At 37.7% G+C, this 20,320-nt stretch overlaps 1 pseudogene; it reads right to left on the bottom strand.

Moving 5' to 3' along the window:
• Positions 1–296: 296 nt before the first annotated feature.
• Positions 297–5,832, bottom strand: LOC143600918 (putative alpha,alpha-trehalose-phosphate synthase [UDP-forming] 7 pseudogene; annotated as a pseudogene).
• Between the last annotated feature and the right edge of the window lie 14,488 nt (positions 5,833–20,320).

Here is a 20,320-nt window from a genome sequence, read left to right as displayed (position 1 = left end):
ATAAACCAATAAGCATTTTTCAAATTCAATCCCAAACATGCTCTTATTCACCCTATATGTAATATTTATTTTATATTTCATTTTTTTGCAATTACAAATTATAACGGAAGATAAATATCAGGGCCTCGCGCTGCAAAGGTACTTTTGATTATTTATATGTCCTTTTTATCTTTAAATATGTAATTCTATTGTTTTAGTTCTGATACTGTAACTAACATAACTAATACCAAACTACTTCATGCCAACTCGGTGCGTAACGCTCGGATTTACTAACCAGAGTGCCTTAATGTTCGGAGTTACCAACTGAGGGTACCGTAATGAATGTAACCGACACCAAAGTACCATTTAGTAGGTATGCCAGAAACCGAAAACTTCAAACCGAAAAAACCCAAGACAAATACCGACGGTTTTGCTTTCTGTTTGCATTTAACAAAAACCGAACCGAATTTGTAGATTTTTATTTTTGTTTTTTGTTTTAAATAATTAAAAAAATTTTAATAAATATATACTCATATACTTTTGGCGAAATGCATAATAGTCTACTAGTTAACCATTAACAAAATTATTTATAGTATTTTATGCCAACTTTCTTTTTGTCCTAAAATTTTCTATCTCAAATGGCAAAAATCGAAACCGAAAAAATCAAAACCGTACGGTTTAAATAATCTAAAAACCGAACTTTTGGTTTTTAGTTTGTTTTTAGTTTAAAATCGCACCAAACCGCAGCAATACCCATAAATACTTTATTTTGTTTCCACACAGGCAGTAAAGTAAACACATTCCCGTCGGTAGCTAGTAGCTACCATTTCCTTGTCTTTTTATCAATAATTTCTCTCCAGCAACAACAATAGCCGGAAAACCAAGCATGCAATAATTTCATCGTCTCCGGCGGTCCAACGCACCTCTGTCCAACGCCTCCCCATCTTCAAACCCACCATAACCACAAGTAGCAGCAACAACAGCCTCCTAAAGTCCTTCTCCTCCGACCCCATCTTCTCTAAATTCCTCTCCCCAAACTTCAACTCCACCCAGTTCTCCTTCGACGCACTCTCCTCCGGCACCGCAGCATCCCGCTCAGAGAAGATCCAAGACGACATCCACCTCCTCTATAAGCAACTCCGCTCCGAGGTCCTCTCCCGCCACGACGACCTCCTCTCACAGCTCTCCTCTGTCAAGGACGCCGACGCCTCTCTCTCCGCCATTCGCTCAGCGGTCTCCACCCCCAGTCTTCCGTCCACAGGGTCAGATCCGAGATCGCTAACCCCAACCACCAGATCCGATCCAAAACGATCCGGTTCTCCAACCTACACCTCACCCTTCATTTATGCCAGTCTACCGTCCGCGTGCTCCGCTTGTCCAAGAAACTTAGAGATATCATGGCCGAGCCCGAGCCTCAGAAGCAGAAACAATATTATCAATCGAAAGCTTCCTAAAATTAGGATCTAAGACCACGACCAGGAACCCGAATCCCAAACCGATTCTCCAGCATCTTTTCTTAAAGTGATCTGCACACGTTCGTTCCATATCTTGCAAGAAGCTTTTAAACCAATAACCGACATTATGTGTATTAACGTAATGATAATGCTTCTCGTGCCTTAACTTCTTCTCAGGCTCACTCATGGATATAGCCTCGTTCATCCCCTCAGCTGTCACTTCAACGTTCCATGGGTTCACACGAATCGCACCGCTTAAAGACGGTGAACATCCGATAAAATCTGACACAACCAACATACTCGTTTTAGGCTCGTTTGAATCCGAGCCTGAAACACCCTCACGACACACGATATACTCGTAAGGAGTTAAATTCAAACCATCACGAATCGCTGTCACGACAACGCATTCGGCTATACTGTAATAAGCAACACGCTCGTTGATCCCGAGAGGGGTGTCGAAGTAAACGATCGGCTGATACCCAGGTTTACCGAACTGATTATTGATACGCTTACAGCTTTCTTGTATCTCGGCTTGTATTTCAACCAAGTAAATTCCACCTTTACGCCTTACGGGATTTGCAATTTGCACAAGAACCGCACAACCCTGCCACGATGGATGCGTTTTCAACAACTGTTCCATCGCTAGAAGTTTTAAATTGATGGCTTTAAACATGTCCATGTCATCAACTCCAAGAAACACGGTTTTCCCATCAAATTCTCGCTTAAATTCCTCGACTCACCACTCTATATCAGCAAGTTTCATAACCAAACTCGATTTGACCCATGTGGATTCTAACTGGCATTATCTTGATCCCAACCGTTCTTCCATAATAATCCAACCCGATATACCCTCGTTTCGATTGGTACTCCACACCGAACATCCGACTGCAACACGAAAGAAAATGACGCGCGTAATCAAACGTGTGGAAACCGATAACGTCGGAGTTTAGTAGCGCTTTGAGGATTTCCTCGCGAACCGGAAGTGTTCGGTAGATCTCGGAAGATGGAAAAGGGTTGTGGAGAAAAAAGCCCATTCTTAGACGGTTAAACCTTCTTCTTAAAAAGGTAGGCAACACCATTAGATGGTAATCGTGTATCCAGACGAAGTCGTCCTCAGGGTTGATTACTTCAATAACCTTTTGGGAGAATAACTTATTAGCCGCAACATATGCCTCCCACATTGACCGGTCAAACTGATGCAGCGGTAAAATGAAAATGAAGATCGAATCACGTTGATTCAACGAATACCCGAGATGAACTTCCAAACCTTAAAAATCCCACCCAAAGGTCAGGGAAAAAGTAATTATTATAAAATTCAAGTCTGTCTTTTCCAATTTCATAACCAGCAAATAAATAAAGATTCTAATACGAAATGGGCCTAAAATGGGCCATGGGTCGAACACAAACCCAAAAACAAAAACATAAAAATTGCTGAAAAAACATAAAAATGCCCAAAACTTTATTTAGGAGACATTTTAGGGCTTCAGACAGGGGCCAAACCGCCGTAGGCGGGCAGAGCCGGGCAGAGGATGTGCACCCAAGGAATCCTGTCGGTTGACGTGGAGCTGAAGCTCGTGTTCGAAGCCGTGCAGAGGCTGTGCACCCAAGGAATGACGGCGTTGGAGCGAGGGCTCCAAGGCTTTACTTAGGCAGAGGTCGGCGCGGGGTTGCAGGTCTTTTATAATTTAGGGGAATTGCGGCTGACGGTTGATGGCTTGATTAATAAGTATAAGAATACAGGTGTGAAGAGCGTGAGCGCGACGTTGGATATGATGGCGATTTCGACGTCGGGGGGGTGGGGGTTTGGGGGTCCCGGCGGGATACAGAGGAGCGGGACGCCACAGATTGGGAGTGGAGGTAAGGCGAAGGAGGCGTTGTGGCAGAGGATGGGGAGTTGTATGGACCAGCTGCATTCGGTTGTGGTGGCGGTTTGGCATTTGCAGAGGGTGTTATCGAAAAAAAGGTATCCGTTTACGCCTGTGCTGCTGCTTGATGAGGTCATGCAGGTAAGTTGTTTGTTTCTTTGATGAGTAGATCTTATTAAATACTTGTAGGTAAGCATTAGGCTAGTTAGAAGATTGTGTCTTAGATGATCATATGTAGAAGTAGGTTCTGGAAATGCGAATCACTTTTACTTTTTTGCTTATTTGCTTTTTGAAAACAAAAATAACTTTTGATAAGCTTTGTCGGTCTCGGATATTCACTCACAATCACAATCAAGTCATAACTCACACATTAAATGTGTCGACAAGCGAGTTAATGACGGTTGCTATTTAGGAAAGAAAACAGTTTGTTAAAGGTGGAATCAATAACAAACAAGGTAGTTGCTTAAAGACTAATAAAAGGTAACTAACACACAAGAATCACTCATAAGATTTCCTTTCATATAATATAAATCATACAAACGATAATCGATTTTAGGGTTTCTTTTGGAAATTTAAATCCGTACTATTCTTAGACAGCCGTCAATCCCGATAATATTCTTTGAATAGTCTCTCTTTTCCGTACTTGGAGGCGTGCCCTAAAATATTTCTTTTATAGGCCTGACACCTTCTGACAGCTGTCATTCCTTCTAGAAACCCTAAATAAATAATACATATTCAAAACTATGTTAAGTGTAAAACAAGTCTTTCGGGTAGGCTTTGTAGAAGTAATCTTCCCCAAGTAGACTTTGTGCTCTGCCTTCCTTGGTAGACTTGGTAACCTTGAAGTGTGTTCGGGAACAGTTTCCGGGTAGACTTTTAACTTTCACCGGGTATACTTCAATCTTCTTGACCTTATCAGACTTTGTCCAGAAAGATCTTACGAGAAACCTTGTTCTTCTATGGTCCCTTAACTCCTTGCTATGAAATAGCTTATTAGCAAAGTGTGCCCGGTAGCACTGAACTCTGCTAGAGTTAAACCCTGCTCGATGTTACTTGGAATATATCATTGCTTACATCAAGCTTACTCGGACCAATATTATTAATGAATACCTTGCTCGGTCTTCCAATCACTTGGTTTCATGAGCTTGGTTAGCCAAGAGCTTACCCGGGGTAAACGTTACTCGGCTATGAAGAACAAACTTGTTTGAATTAGTGAACCCTGCCCGGGTATACACTAACTTGTGAACCTTGCTCGGGTATTCACTAAAGAAGACTTCTTGAAGATAACCTTGCCCGGTAGGTAAGATATCATGCCCGGCTAGGTAAAACCTTGCTCGGATGTCTCAGGTGTGCCCGGTTCCATACTTAGCAATATCTGAGGAGGTTGAGAAGATTCCAATCTTCCTTATAATCATTTTTAGGTCAAATCTTGACTCAACAATCTCCCCCTAGATTGAAACACCTCAGCTGTCTCAAAACACTTCTACAGTTACTTACACATAGTTAAAAATACACATCAAATCATAATTAAATTTTACATATTCAAAAACATAAATAATTACATATTCAGAATTTTGTCCGAAGACATTACACATCAAATCCTATTCTAAAGAAAATCTTCATCTTCTTGAGGCATTGTGGACTGTCTGTCTTCTATTGACCATCACTGTTGCTGCTCTTTGCTGGAAGATAGAAAGGATCTGGTGATGAGTGTGACTCTCAGGTATGTTCAAATCCCTTATATCTCTCAGATCTTCATTGTGCAAGAAGGTCAGGTCTTCATCTCTTCTGATTATCCCCAAAATATGCCCTTCCGAGTTTCTAAGAACATAGTGGCCATCATTTTCTTTATACTCAATTTCAGTTATGATGCCATTCCTCTGTACTGTGTAATTTGGGCGTGTCATTCTTCTTTCAGAGCTTATGCAGGTATTCATGTTTGACACATGATTCTTATCTTTGACCTTCATCTGGTAATACAGTTCAACACTGGCCATAGTTTTCAACTTTCCAGTCCTTCTTGATTTGTCCAGTTGAGTCATTTTCCAGCTTCTCTTTTCTTTTAAGAATGGGAATCCCTTGTCAGCTTCATCTTTCAGATATTTAGAGAGATTATTTTGCTGTCTCCCAACTAATTTATTTCTGTCTCGATAATCATACAAGTTAAGTGTGGCCATTCTCTCCAATTGTTCTGGAGTGTATTCAGCAAAATCACTTCTTATAACTATGTCTCTCATCTGTCTGCTTTCCATAATCACTTTTAGAGACTCAGAGACTGAATCATAGTAGAGAGTTCTTGGAAGATCCACATTGGATTGTGGTCCTGCTGTTCTTTGGGATTCAGCTCTACTTGACTCACTTCTGTTTGCTGAGGCATGCATTCTTGAAGTAGAGGTCCTAGTTGGGATAGACTTCATAGGTTTTCTAGGCCCTAACTTGAAAGTTTTTATGTACATTGATTCTATCATTTCAGCAGGGAGGTTGATGAGGTCTGCAAAGTTTTGTCCTGCTTCTTTACAGAGACCAATCATCATTTTCACTACCCCAGGATTGTTTGACAACCCTGCAGGCACAAATCTCCCATCAAGTCCTCCTTCTGTATGTAAAAAGTTCTTTCAAGTAAAAAAAGTTCTTTCAAGTCCTCCTTTTCTAGTGCATTAAAGGTGTCTTCATCCATTCCCCTTTGATTTATCATAATGTTCCTCAGAATTTGGATCATCTCTTCATTTTCCCATGGAACTATAGGTTCATCAACAGGTTCAGGTTTTGGTTCCTCTGGGATTGGTGTGTCTTGGGCTGTTTGCTCTTTTGATTTCTCCCTTTCATTTTGGGCCTTTTGTTTCTCCCTTAAAGTCATTATTTTTCTTTTCTTCTTAGGAAGCTCTTGTTCAACAGATGGTTCAGGTTGTAACCTTTTGAATTTTTCTTTTCTTTTCATATTGTTAAAAATTGATTCAACTTTGGGTTTATCCAAACATTCAACCATGTCAGGTTTCATCCCTTTCTCCAACAGATATCCACACTTTCCTCCAAAAGTTTCTTTTAAAGATTCAAGCTTTTCAGCCTCCTCATTTTCTCATAAAATTTTCTTTTATTTCTTTTCTTGTGCTTTCATATGCTTCTTTTAGCCTTTTCAATCTTGAAGTGAGATAAGTCTTTCTCAGAATAACCATGCTTTCTTAAATATTCTCTGTATTTTTTGGGCATCTCTGTTCTTTTGTTCCATTTTCTTCTTGATTTCATTTCTCTCTTTATCCAACCTTTTCTGCAATTGATCATCATTCAAATCAGCTAAGGTCTCAAAGCTTATCCCAAAGCTCATCAGTTTCATAACCAGTGGATCTTTCTTCTTAACATCCAACATACTTCGCTCAATGTTTGCCCTTTATTCATCAGTCAATGCAACTTGTGGGGACATAACATTAGCAGTTTCAGCACCCTTTCCCTGATCATCTTCATCATCATTATCAGTTTCATCTTCATCAGACTCATCCTCCTTCTCAGTTGTTTCATTCACTGCATCAATCTTAGGTTCATCTAGAGTTGGATCTTCAGGGATTGGTACATTAGGCACTCCTTCAACAAATTCACCAGGCTTCAATGTTTTCAAAGGAACTGCCCTAATAGGACTTCCTTGCTCATCAGGGGTCTCTACAAAGTATTTTTTCTTATTATCCCATTTCCCCTTTTTGGCAGGCCCATCTCTTTCAGCTGATTCAAATTATTCAGGTTTATCCCTCTTTCTTGAATATTTCTTTCCATATTTGGGATCATCCACACATTCCCATTCAATTGGGTTCTGTCTGATATCATCTTTAATTTCTTCAGCCCATTTCTTGGCAGCCATTAAGGTAATAGTTTCACCAATTTCTTCTTCAATCATAACTTCTGTATTCACATTGGCTGGCTCAGCTGTTTCAGTTGTTTCTTTACCAGGTTTACTTTGAATTTGAAACATGCTTACCACCATGGCCAAAGAGTTGTCCACTTCCTCAACTCTTTTCAGTTTGATCAAAGCTTCAATAACATCTTGATCATTAGCCTCTTCATCATTAATTATCTTAGCAATATTGGCTTGATTGATCAATGCTTCCTGCTCTGCTAGCTCCTCAGGAGTTAAGGTTTGGGCTAGTATTTCCCTCTCCCTTGTTTCTCTTACAATATTTCAAATTCTCTCCTTGCAGCAGCAGAAGCTTCTTCCTCTTCATTCATCAAACCTTCTTTCACAAGATTTGCCTTAACAGGCTCTACTTCAAAGACTTTTGCCTTTCCTTTATCCATTCTTCTTTTCAGATCTTCTTCAGTTTTAGATTGTTGATACTCATCAATTTCTTTTTCTAGTGCTTCCAACTCTGGATCATATTCTACCCTCTTGGAGCTTTCAGGTTGTTCAATTTCAGTAGGTATTGGCTCCTTAGTAGCATCATTCTCTTCATTGATTACCTCATTTTGAGCTTCAGTCTAAATGTTAGTCAAAACATCAGTGGCCTCATCGGTTATAGCCATATTCTCTTCATCATTCAACTTTTCAATTCCTTCCCCTGTCTCCTCTTCATCTCTCACCTCCTCATTATCCTTATCACTCCATACAACATTCATCACTTCATCATCTACATCATAGTTTTGTTCTCCTTTATCAGATGAATCTGCTTCATACTCAACATCCTCTATCCTCCTTTCTTCACTCTCCTCCTCATCATCATAAGCATTCAAAATGCATGTCAACCCATCAACATTTCTATCACCAGCCTCCTCCATCACTACATCATCTACATTAACCTTAGCATCAGTTGGCACAATAATATTCCCCCTATTTTGGGGCAGCTGAGATCTTCTTAACCTCCTGCTCCAGGGTTATAATTCTCATTATTGCCCAGGCCAACTTATCTAGTAGCAGCACATTCTCCTTGGTTACCTCCTCATTTCTCTCTTTCAACCTTTCATTCTCCATCATTAGATCTAAGTTTCTTTGAAATAGAAAGTTTCCAGAAGGAGGGGTTATTGTTGGTGAGGTAGAGAAAGGCTCAGGTTCAGATTGGTCTTGATTAGTGGTTTGAGGGTTTATCGGGTTGGCATCTTCAAAAATGTTTTCACTGGTGGATGGTAGTGGGTTGATGTTTGGAATTAGTGTTTGTGATTCAGGTGGGGTTTGAGTTGTGGTTTGAGGTGGTGATTGGGAACTGGTTTGAGGTATGGTTTGGGTATGGATAGGGGTAGGCTGGGTTGTTGTAATTGGTTGGGGTGGTGATTGAGTATGGTGTGAGCTTGGAAGAATGTATCTGTGTGTATTGGGCTGTTGGTTGGTGGTGGTTGTGGTGGTGGGGATGTTTGTGTTGATGTTTCAGGCTGGTTTTAGGTTAAGGTTTGGCTTGGGGATTGGGTGGTGTGGTCTTGTGGTTGTGGAGATAAAGGTGGTGTTGGTATAGGTTGTTCCTCCCCCTTAGATTGTACATTCTCATTAAAGGCAGCATCACCTCCAGCCGCATTCCCTTCATTACCAATGTCATCATCTCCAACATTAACTCCTGCATCACCGTCATTACCATCATCTCCATCATCTCCATCACTATTCTCATCCTCATCCTCAGACAATAACACATTCAATTGAGGTATCATAATATCATCAATCAATAACCATGGTAGCTCCTCAAACACCTGCTCTGGATCAAATCTGCTAGTGCTAGCCAGATTTTCTATTCACTTAAATGTATATGGATTTTGCAGGACATGTGTGATTCCTGTAGTTTGTAAGTTCTCCAACTCTTGATTGAAAATTATCTGTAGGAATCTCGGATATGCCAGAGACTTTTGCTTGATTGGCTTCTCAAGATTTTGCACTAATCATTCAAATATCATTCGTGAAAAGTTGAAAGGATAGTTAAATAAGACTGCAACAGTGGCGTTTGCCAAGTCTCTGATCATGAGGGTCCACGACCCCTTCCTCGGTGCAAACCCCTGTATTATATGATGAATCAAAAATCTGTACAAGGTAGGGAACATGCCCTTCTGGAATTGTCCTTCTTTTGTATTCCCTTGATAACCCATACACTTGACAAATATCTTGTACAGTTGAGCAGTTGTAAGATGGATAGGATTAGGGTTATTGTCGTTCAACTGTAGACATTTACGAATTACAGCCTCATCCACTCGTACTTCTTGATTTGCAACACTGGTTTCGATCCATCGGCCATTTACATCTTCCATCAAAGTTGCCGAGTTCCAAAAGTCTAACGAATGGTTCCGGTAAATTGTAGGACTTGCTGTCCATGCAAATTGAATATTTGATCTTTGCAACCAACGTATAATTGGAGCAACCTCTTCATTTTTCGGCGTGACTTGCAAAAGAGGGCACATGTTGTGCTTTTGCTCAAAGAAATATCTCGGAACTTCTTCGTCTGCCATATCTGAAAATCAAAATCAAACATATTCAAAGTAAAATTAGTCATAAAGCTCATTACTTTAAGCAATTTCAAGTTGTAAAATTGAAGAAGAAAGGATAGAAATTTCATTAAGAACCTGTTCTTAAACAAATTTAAAACCTACACACAAAACAGAGAGTTAGCGAAAGTACATAATCAAAGTTCATCAACATCTAATCGTCATCGGAATACATATTATTATTGCTTACCGAGTCGGAATTAGAGGGCTGGTAAAGTTAGGGTTTGGATTAAAGCGAATGCGATAAGTCGGTTAGGCTTTCTTAGAGTAAGCAGTGGAAGGAGAGAGAGAGAGGGAAAATAATGTTGAAAAATATCTCTCACTCCCTCTTATATACCTTTTGAAAGTGGGTTTTAAATGCATTTTGTCGTGTAGTGAGTTATTAGCTGTCAAACATTTAAAACTTATCCATTTAAATTTTATCAGATAAAGTTCTAGTGTCAAACCTTGCCCGGTATGAAATTGACAAGGTTTGCCCGGTACCTTCCACTTACTAAGCTTGCTCGGTCAAGATAAATAATTTAAAGTGATAATGAAGAAAGCTTACCCGAAACACCAGATTTCTTGAGAACCCAATCACAAAATTAATAATCAAGTATAAAATATCAAATAAGCATCCTTGATAGGAATCAATTAAGATACCTATATTCATTTCTCAAATTTAAATTAAAAAGTTTAATCTAGCATAAACCCTATCAGAATAAGAAACACATTCAATCAAGCATACTTTGATGCAAAGTGTGCCTGAACAACCTTCCTAGTGTATAGTGTGCCCGAACAGCCTTCCTATGCAAAGTATTCCCGAACAACCTTCCTAGAGTACAAAGTATTCCCAGAAAAAGATATCTAGCAGACTTTGTACCTGGAGAGTCATTTTGAAATTACAAAGTATATTGAGGGAACAAAGTGTGCCCGGAATATAAAGTGTGCTCGGAAAGTAAGGTCTGCCCGGAAACACTTGTAATATCAAATAATCATAATCACATCTAACACATAGCTTGCCCGGAATGAAACTAAACATTAAAACACATAAGTGTTCTAGAAATCCTAATATCACTAGAGCTTGCTCGGTACATCATGCAGCATATAGTATGCAAAGCTTTCCCGGAACAAGAAATATCTTGTTGAAAGCTTGCTTGTTCACATATCCATATTGACTTCAAGCTTGCTCGGGAATTTAGTACATTAGGTGTACTCTACCAGGAAAGTGAATACTTTAAAGCATGCCCGAAAATCATAAACTTAGTCCAAAATGAATAAGCTTACCCGGAAAGGTTATAAACATCAAACCTTACCCGAAAGTACATATTCAACTGTTTTGTGCCCGGGAAGGTTAGAAAACATCAAACCTTGCCCGAAAATACATAATCAAATGTTTTATGCCCGGGAAGGTTTGAAAACATCAAACCTTGCCCGAAAATACATATTCAAACTTTTGAAGGCAAAATGTATCTCTTTTTGACTTAAACCAATTATCAACTGTATTTTTCATTTAAGAACATTGTTTAAGAGCAAATGGTGCATTTAGAGATCAAATTTCAGTCTTGGTTCCTTTCAAAATAATTTCTTTCTTTTGCTGAAAAGATCTCAATAATGGGATTATATTGACTAAGTAGCTTTCTCAATACTTCATTCTTAGCATTATTATGACAACATAAACAACAGGTCTAGACTTAACATGAATTTCATCTCTTTGGTGATATGATTTAATTTCATTTAATATGCATGATTCTTAATGGATAACACATGATGTTTTATGATGCTCCTTATCTATTCTCAAGGCTTATCTGACTTTCTCCAGATCACCCCAATTTGACTTTGACCCCTGGATTTGGTCAAAACTTTTAATGATAGAACATATTTTTGAAAATTTTGAGATTTTACTTTTCAAATTTACAAACATTTGTGAGGTTGAACTTTGAACTTACATGCCACGCAATTCGGACTTACAGGCCTTTCATTCAGGATGTTTAAAGGACTTATATGATTGCCTCCACCCCTGTAGTTCTAGAATTAACCCTCATGTTTGCATTTTCTTTCAAAATGTTTTGTGAACATCAATCAACTTTTGGTTGATAAAATATTTAAAAGTATGCTATTCATAGTTGTTCTGTGTCATTCTTTTAAATCAGACATTTCATTTTGGTGACCAAATACCAACAGGCTTGTGTATGACTGGATAATCACTTTTCTGCCTATCATTTGGAAAGATATATATAGGAACATGCATAGACATCAATATAACTCCCCATAAGATATAGCAGTTTCTTTATGTTTATATCACCTTAGATTTTACACATCATGAGAAAGCAACCATACATGTTAATGGCTGTACTAAATGCCCTTTTGGCCTATTAAATCCATATGATTGGCTAAGTAGTCAATGTACTATCATTTCCCATAATTAAACAATTTTAAGTTCAAACACCCCAATATCTCTTACTTGACTGGTAAATGGCTATCCTGTTTGACCACAGGTGGTCAACAGGACCAAACATATATGTGAGTATATGTCCTTTCAAATCAGAATTATTGACATGATTTTAAGTGAATGAACAGAAGACAAGTTACATTTTGCCCCAAATGCTTTCAGTAATGTTAATGGCTATCCTATCAATTCTGATAACAGATGACAGGAACAAACATATACAAGTATATTCCTATCCAACTTGAGCAAATGACATAATTTTCAGCAAATGTACCTTTTTTGATACTTTTCATTGAAAATTCCTTCTTTTAAGCTTCTATAAAGCTTGAACTGAATAGAATTATCATATCTTAGCACCATTAACAACTAGCTCATGTTTTGACCAAAATAAAGTGATTATGCAAAATTTATTGGAAAAGTCATTTTATCATTTAATTTTGACATAAAAACTAAGTTTAACATAAACAGTTGTAACATATTCAAATCTTAATCATAATAAACATCATCAAGACAAGCAGACAGGACTAACATTCAAGGTCTAGCCTATCCTAATAATATCACATGATCAGATAACACACCTAAACAAACATTTCATCATGACATCAGACAAGCAAATATCAGTTTTGACAATATAAAACACTACTTATAATGATATCAAACATAAGCATCAATGATACCTAAGTTGAAAAGATAATCACTTAAAGCACATATCAGTTAACATTAAATAGGTAACATATGCAAACATATTCATTCAACATTCAGTATGTGTGACCTCAAATAACATAATCAACTAGCACATAGAGACACACATTAAGAACACATCCTCAATCAGACCTCATCTGAGTTGATCATCTCCAGGGCTTTCAAAAGAAAGTTGAATCTGGTTCTGTCAAGTGGCTTGGTGAATAGGTCAGCCAAGTTGTCACTTGTATCAACTCTTTTAATCTCAATCAAACCTTTTTCACTGTAATCTCTTATGAAGTGATGTCTGATTTCAATGTGCTTAGTCTTTGAATGTTGAACTGGATTTTTAACAGTAAAATATGCAGCAGTATTATCAATAAAAATAGGAGTGTTCAGAAAATTCAAACCATAGTCCAACATTTGGTTCTGAATCCAGAGAACTTGGGCACAGCAAGCAGATGCAACAATGTATTCAACTTCTACAATTGATATGGACACAGTGGTCTTCTTCTTGCATTGCCATGACACCAGCCTGTCTCCTAGAAATTGACATCCACCTGAGGTTGACTTTCTACTCATGTTACACCCATCATAAACACTGTCTGTGTAGGCTATCAAATCAAAAGACTGGTTCTTTGGATACCAAATCCCCAAGTTTGGTCTTCCCTTCAAGTATCTAAAAATTCTCTTGATTGCATTCATGTGAGAAACTTTTGGACTTGACTGGAATCTTGCATATACACAAACAACATACATAATGTCAGGTCGTGTAGCAGTTAGGTACATCAGGGATCCAATTTTGGCTCTATATTCATGCTCATCCACAGGCTCCCCCTTTTCATCAGCAATCATCTTTTCTTTTATGTCCATTGGAGTTGAAGCAATTTTGAGTTCATGACATTTGAACTTATTCAAGATGTCATGCACATACTTAATTTGGTGAATGAATATCCCATCAGCTTTCTGTTGAACTTGCAGTCCCAGAAAGAAGTTCATCTCTCCCATAGAGCTCATGCTGTATTTGGATTTCATTACTCTTTCAAACTCCATACACAGTTGTTCATTGGTCGACCCAAAGATGATATCATCCACATAGACTTGTAGCAGCAGTAAATCTGTTACCTTTCTTTTGTAGAAGAGTGTCTTGTTAATGGCTCCCCTTTGGAAACCACTTTCAAGAAGATGATTTGACAACTCATCATACCATGCTCTAGGAGCCTGATGCAATCCATATAGGGCTTTATTTAGCTTATACACCCTATTTGGATACATTGGATCCTCAAAACCTGGAGGTTGAGTAACATACACCTCTTCATTAATCTTTCCATTTAGGAATGCAGACTTGACATCAAGCTGGAATACCCTAATGTTCTTTGAGGCAGCATATGCAAGAAAAATCCTGATAGCCTCAAGTCTTGCAACTGGTGCAAAGACTTCCTCAAAGTTTATTCCCTCTTCCTGAAGGCATCCCAGTGCCACAAACCTAGCTTTATTCTTAATCACTATGCCCCTCTTATCCCTTTGGTTTCTAAAAACCCATTTTGTTCCAATTGCATATCTGTTTCTTGTCCTATCTACAAGATCCCAAACATGTAGATCTCTGAACTATGCCAACTCCTTTTGCATTGCCTCCACCCAACTATTGTCTTTTAGAGCTTGAACAATGTTCTTTGGTTCTATTTGGGATAGAAAACAGTAGTACAAACAGATGTTTGCAGATTCAGAATGACTTCTTGTAACTCTTTCATGTATATCTCCAATGATGTTTTCAGAAAGATGATTCTTTTTAACATAAGGGGTTTGAGCTATCATATCTGCAGACATATTTGTGTCAAGATTTGATTCATTGAGTTCTGGTTCCTTAATGATCAATTCTATTTCAACATCATGAAACTCTGGTGCTTCTTCATTGTTCTGCCTTGAAGTGAATGCACCATTGTTTTCCATGTTCAATCTTTCAAACAAATCTTGAAACCTTGCTGTTGCTACAGCTTCCTCTTCATTTGTTTGGTTGCTTGGGTTTCCTTTATCCTGAACTTGATCATTCTGCACTTCTTGATTGTCTTGATTGACATCTGCATGATCTTGTTCTGGACTGTGATTGTTCTCTTGATCAATGTCTTGAACTTGTTCAACAATATCACTTGAGGGATCCTTTATAAATGTATACTCCTTTTCTTTACTAGCAACCTTCTTCCACAACTTTTCTAAGTCCAATGTTTTCTTTTTTTTTTCTCTTCAATCACACTGATCTTGTAGAATGAATAATCAAAGTCTTCAAGATAAATCTTGAAAGACCATATCAATTTCTCATGATCAAACAACCATGCTGCACCATCAACTGTGGTGAACTGATTTTCATTAAAGATAATGTCAGATGATTCAATAACACTCAAATGGTCTTTCACATATACTCTGTATGCTTTTGAGTGTGTAGAATAACCAACAAAGAAGCAATCCAAGGAGTTTGTTTGAAACTTGTTCAAGTAATCCCTGGTGTTCATAAGAAAACATTTACATCCAAAAGGCTTGAAAAACTTGATGTAAGGCTTTCTATTATAGAAAATTTCATAAGGTGTCTTGTTATGCCTTTTGTTGATAAGTATCCTATTCTGAACATAGCAGGCAGTATTAATGGCTTCAGCCCAGAATGTAACAGGTAGATTTGCATCTACTAGCATGGTTCTTACAGCTTCAATAAGTGTCCTGTTTCTTCTTTCTACAACACCATTCTGTTCAGGAGTTCTAGGAGCTGAGAATTGCTGAAATATTCCCTTTTCTGTACAAAATTCTTCCTTGACTCCATTTTTGAACTCAGTACCATTATCACTTTTCATCATTTTAACTTTCTTATTCAGTTTGTTCTCAATCATTGTCACACAGCCCTTAATCAGCTCTGCAGTCTCATCCTTTGTACTTAGGAAATAAACCAAAGTATATCTTGTGTAATCATCAATGATCACAAGACAATATCTTTTCTTTCCTATACTTGGCACACTCACAGGACCAAAAAGATCCATGTGAAGTAATTCAAGTGCTTGATCTATTGAGTTGATGAGCTTTGTCTTATGAGAAGATTTGTGCTGCTTGCCTTTCTAGCATGAACTACAATGATCTTCCAATTTGAACTCTCTTGTAGGTAATCCAATTACATGCTCACCTTTCACAAGTCTGTTGATGTTCTTCAGATTCACATGACATAATTTCCTATGCCACAGTTTTGACTCATTTTCAGTGGTTTTGGAAACAAAACATATACCATCCCTTGAAACAGCTTCTTTCATATTAAGCTCATATAGGTTGCCATTTCTTGGGGCCATCATCATAATCATTTCTGGTGGGATTACAAATTCAGGTTTTAAGATGAAACAGTGTGAGTCATCAAAACCAACTTTGTAACCCTTATCACACATTTGTGATATGCTTAGCAGATTATACTGGAGACCTTCAACATGAAACACATTATCAAATGAAACCTTTCCATTTGTTAAAATTCCTTTTCCAACTATTTTCCACCATTCTCATCACTTCCAAAAGCCACTGGCCCTTCAAACTTTTCTCCATAGTTGACAAGTGACCTTTTGTCACAAGTCATGTGCCTAGAACATCCACTATCCAAATACCATACTTCATTTACTGTAATGGATTGTTCCTGCACAATACAAAAAAAGTGATTAGTTTGATGATGAGGTGCAAGTTACTTCAACTTGCAAATCATCAGTTTCAATTTTAATTGCAGCTTTGGGAGTGAGTGTTCTAGGTTCAGGATCTTCATATGTTAACTCAAGATTATCAGAATTGTCAGTTTCATAACCACACTCTCTTGGAGTTTTCACAAATGAAGTTGTGTTCTGGAATTCATCAGATGCATTGTCAGCTTCTTGCACAACATAATCTTTCTTTTCTGAATAATTTCTTACATCATCATCCTTTTCCACTTTAGATTCACTCTTTGATTTCCAAAGAAAACCTTGAGGTTCATAACCATGTTTCAAAGATATTTTTCATCACCAGTGAGTTCGGTTGGTTTCTTTCTAGGGAAGATACCTCTGTTTCTTGTTTTCTCATTTCTTGGTGATCCTTGAGAATCATCAGACTTCATAGATTGTGTATCCTTATTGGGGATAATTCTCAAGGTTTGAACACTCTTTTTCACAACCTTCTCAGACTTCTTAGGAGACATGCTTCTTCTTTCTGATTTAGTCACAGGTTTCTTTGTCTTAACTTCAGTATTCTTTTCGTTTCTTATCTTCTCAGCTGATTTCTAACTATCTTTACTTATGGTTTCATTTCCACACACCTTTCCTTTTCCAAAGTATGCATCATACTTTTGCTTGTACAAAAGAAAGTCTTGTCCATACTTTGTTTCATCTGGGACATGAAAGGGTTTGAATTTGAATCTCTCATTACATGAGTCAGTGTGATGACCATATTTATCACATTTCTTACACCAGACCTTTCCCTTGTATTTTTCATGTTCAATTCCTTTCTTGAACCTTTCACTTGGTTTAGGTACTTTGACTCCAAGAGTCTTCTGATTCTTCAAGCCATCAAAATCAATTAAGAAGGGTACAAACTCCTCAATCTTAATGTCTTGTCTTTCAGTTTTGCTTTTGACAAATACAATCTTCTCCATAATCATTGGTTCTTCATCAGTACTTTCTTTATATCTTGACTGCCTCTTCTCATATTCTTCCAAAGTCTCCACTTCTCCAATATCAAGCACCTCATGACAAGAAAAGACTGGATAAACAGGGATAAAGTTTTCAACATCAACAGTTTCAGTCACCTTTTTCTTGTTGTTTTGTTTTATCCTTTCCAACACAGCCTTTCTTGGAGGCCTTACTGTATTGTAGCTTGTCTTATTCCTATCACAAATGTCAAAAGGTACATGCTCTCTTTTCATTCTTTCATTCTGCTTCTTTATTCTTGGTGTGACAAGTGGATACAATAGAAGTTTGTCAATTGATTCTGGTTTCTTTAATCTTCTACCTCTATCAGCAGCCTTGATTTCTTCCTAAGTGATCTGATCACTTAAATCACTTAAATCATCTTCTTTCAAATCTTCTGGATCAAAATCATCTTCTGAAACTTGCACTCCAATGGATTTTTCTTCTTTCACTTCTTCTTTGATCACAAACTCTCCTTCTTCATTCACTTCAACATTCTTGTAGAGATCAACAAGTTCTTCTTTATCTTCAAACACTTCTCTGAACTGCTGAAGATAACTATCTCTTTTCTCTTTGTCAACTTTTGGCATAAAAATGTTGTTGAATGGTGGTGGAACTGCCTTGTACTTGTCTTTCTCTTTTACTTGATTCAGAATACCACAGATGTTTCCTGTGGAAACCAAGTTTTTCAAAAATTCATTCTCAACTTGCAGTTTTGTATTTTGCACCTTTTCCTCAACAATCATCTTTCAGTCCATCTATCTCAGTGATGTATCTTGTTTGAGCTCTGTAACTGATCATACAATCATCTTCCAAACTCTTTATCTTTTCTTCATTAATCAATTCACTTGCCTCATACCCGTTGATGATACTTTGTTTCCTAAAACACTAACCCTCCAGCTTGACTACTTTTATAGTTAACTCATTTATAATTTCATGTAAATCAACCGTAGGAGTAGAGTGTATCTGAGATGATGTCCCAACCTCTTTCTCAATCAAAGCCATAAGTGCAGCAATGTCCTCTTCATGATTGCTCTAATCAAAATCACCCTCATGCTGTGCAGCCAAAGCTACATTCCCTTGATTTCTTGGTTAATTTTGATTGTTTCTATTTTGGTTAGTAGGATCAGTTTGAAGGTTTTGGTTGTTATTTCTTTGAAAATTTTGAGTCTGAGGCACAGTTTGTTGATTATTGACTGGAGGCTGTGGGTAATTATTGAAGTTGGGATTATAGTTGTTGTTTGGATTGTAGTTGTTGAAACTGTTGGGATTGTTGTTGAAATTGTTGTTTCTTTGCTGGTTTTGTTGGTACTGTTGCTGCTGATTTCTTGGTTGGTTCCGAAATTGGTTCATCTGAAAGTTTCTTGGCATGTTGCATTCTCTGGCAAAATATCCAGGTTGTTGGCAGTTATAGCAGATGGCTTTTGACTTGTCAAAACCAATTCTCTCATTTGGCCCTGATAGAAGTGATCTACCAGTCCTAGTGTATAGCCTCTTGCTTCTGAGAGCCAACATGGCAGCTTGACATTTAAAGTCCATGTCCTCCAAATCATCCGCATCTATTTGCTCTAAATCATCTTGAACAATGCTGGTATGACCCATGTTCTTTGCCACAAAAGCATTATAAGACTCAGAGAACATTGAGAGCAATCCATGGTAGTCAGACCCATGATTTCCATTTCCTCCAATAAAAGGTGTATGTCCACTTACCATTGAGGCTGAATCACTATCTTCTAAGAGCTGGACATTGAACCTTGATTGGTTTTGGGAGTTGCTTGAACTTCGACCAACAAAAAATTTAGGTGTATCAACACCATGTTCATTTGGTTCCTCTATGGTAGGAATCTGTTGTTGGTTTTTGGTTGACATATTTCCCATTGGTGCAATGAGAGCATTGGTCACCTGGAAACATGGCTTCTCTTCTTTGATTATTTCGTTCTCAATCATCTCAATTTCAGCAGCCTGAAGGAAGCAGACTACATCATCCACTTTCAAGTCATTGAAGTTGGGCTTTTGAAGGATGAATTTGCATGCAATGTACCATTCCTTCGGCATTGAGTTGAGCAACTTGGTGTTCAAATCAAAATCAGTCATTACATAATCAGTTTTTCTCAACTCATTCACAATAGCCAGAAATCTCTCCAGGATTGACTTCAATCTTTCCCCTTCCTTGTACTTGAATCTTTCCAGTTGCTGCTTCAATCTCTGTTTCTTAATGTTTTTCAATTCAGTGTTCCCTTCATACATTTCAAGAATTGCATCATACATTAATTTGGCAGTTGTATGATGTGCAACTTTGGTTAGTATTTCCCATGACAGTCCTAGCTTGATCATAGCTAAGGCTCTTTCATCCACATTCCTCAATCTTTCACGCACAGCAGCAGTTGCATTTGCACCTTTAGTATTATCCTGTGGACCATTCTTAATTGAATTCCACATATCCACATCATTATAGCAAACAGCTGTTTCAAATAAGACTTTCCATTTTGTGAAAATTTCCTGTCCATATAGTCTAGGAATCTTATTAGTAGAAACCTTTTGTTCTTCGTAACCAGACATTTTGAAATCAGTTAATTTTAGAAAAACAAAGTTTGAAAATTATCAGATCTGAGAACCGGATCTTAAATCTGTTGTTTCTGGTTCGATTAGAGCAAGATTAAGTAATAAAGATGTAAACTTTAACTAAAATAAGTAAAACAAAACACTGGTAATATGCAGATCTGAACGGAAATGAAGAACAGACCAGCTGATGTCACTCTTCAATGAAACAGTGTTCTGCTTATGTCATTGTTCTTCAACAGA

The sequence above is a fragment of the Bidens hawaiensis genome, unplaced genomic scaffold (genome assembly GCF_021521415.1).
Source record: "Bidens hawaiensis isolate Kalapana, Puna unplaced genomic scaffold, B.hawaiensis_p1.1 tig00055074_1, whole genome shotgun sequence".
In the NCBI taxonomy this organism is placed as follows: Eukaryota; Viridiplantae; Streptophyta; class Magnoliopsida; order Asterales; family Asteraceae; genus Bidens; species Bidens hawaiensis.
Note: the sequence above shows the minus strand (reverse complement) of the source record. Positions and strands in the feature narration are given on the sequence as shown.